General features: G+C 36.5%; 1 non-coding gene across 1 annotated transcript; it reads left to right on the top strand.

Moving 5' to 3' along the window:
- The first annotated feature begins 479 nt into the window (after positions 1–479).
- LOC145719001 (U6 spliceosomal RNA) lies at positions 480–586 on the top strand. Its single transcript, XR_014142134.1, has one exon. It is a non-coding gene; the product is annotated as a U6 spliceosomal RNA (small nuclear RNA).
- Positions 587–1,102: the final 516 nt, after the last annotated feature.

A 1,102-nucleotide genomic window follows, 5' to 3' on the forward strand; every position in this document is an offset into this window, starting at 1 on the left:
AAAAAAAAAAGAAAAAGAAAAAAAAAAAAGAAAATTATGGAGGCCAATATGTAATTTTAAGGTATTCAATTTACATTAATAGATATCTAAATGAACCATAGAATTAGCTTTAAAACATATAGCCTAATTCACACCCATTATTTTAAAAGTTAGTGATGCCATATAGTAGCTTTGCATATAATATTTTGTTATATAATTTAAAAAAACAACAACAAAAGAAACCCTGATTCTTTGTCCTCAGCCCTGCAAATTTGCAATTGCCCTTAGGTACTTCCCTGTGCTACCTTCACATCCTCCCCCTCCCTTCTGGACTTTTCCTCTCTAGAATGGTAGAAACTGAACTATGGGGCTAGAAAGGACCCTAGAGGTCATCTTGTCAATTTGGACATTTTACAACTGAGAACATAATTCCAGAGAAGTTACTGACTTGCTTAAGGTCACACAACTATTGGCAGAGTTTTATTAAACACAAGTCTCCTGTGCTCACTTCGGCAGCACATATACTAAAATTGGTATGATACAGAGAAGAGTAGCATGGCCCCTGCGCAAGGATGACACGTAAAAACACAAGTCTCTTAACTCTCTGTAAAGACATTCCTCCCCCTTCATTTAGGTAAGGGAATTAAAGAGCAGAGAGCAAAAAGAAAATTACCAAGGGGTAAAGTGATGGAGGATGAGAGGATTCTGGAATTACTGTGGCCTAAAGGAGGCACAATTCTCAGTCACATGCCTTCTTATCTAACAGAGTTTATCATCTGTTAGAGGAAGAAAGATGTGCCTACCCTGGGGTTTCAAAATAAGACCACAGGCGGTTTAATTCTGATGGACAGTGCTGGTGGGAACCTTCTCCACTCTGGGTGAGCAGAGCACCTGAGAACCAAGGTCACAGGACCTGAAGAAAGGATTATAATATAAGGTTGAGTAAAGAGATATTAGGAAATTGCAAAAATAGAAAAAAAGAAAGAAAAAAAAAAAGCAGGTATGGCGATAGCAGAATCAATGTTAATAGTAGAAAAAGAGGTATGTAGAGTTAAAAGTATTAATTAAGCTAGACAGAGGGTCATTTTGTAGTAATAAAGTGACTAAATGAACAATTTATGAA

The sequence above is a fragment of the Leptonychotes weddellii genome, unplaced genomic scaffold, assembly GCF_054177405.1.
Source record: "Leptonychotes weddellii isolate Sample4059 unplaced genomic scaffold, ASM5417740v2 HiC_scaffold_27684, whole genome shotgun sequence".
Classification (NCBI taxonomy): domain Eukaryota; kingdom Metazoa; phylum Chordata; class Mammalia; order Carnivora; family Phocidae; genus Leptonychotes; species Leptonychotes weddellii.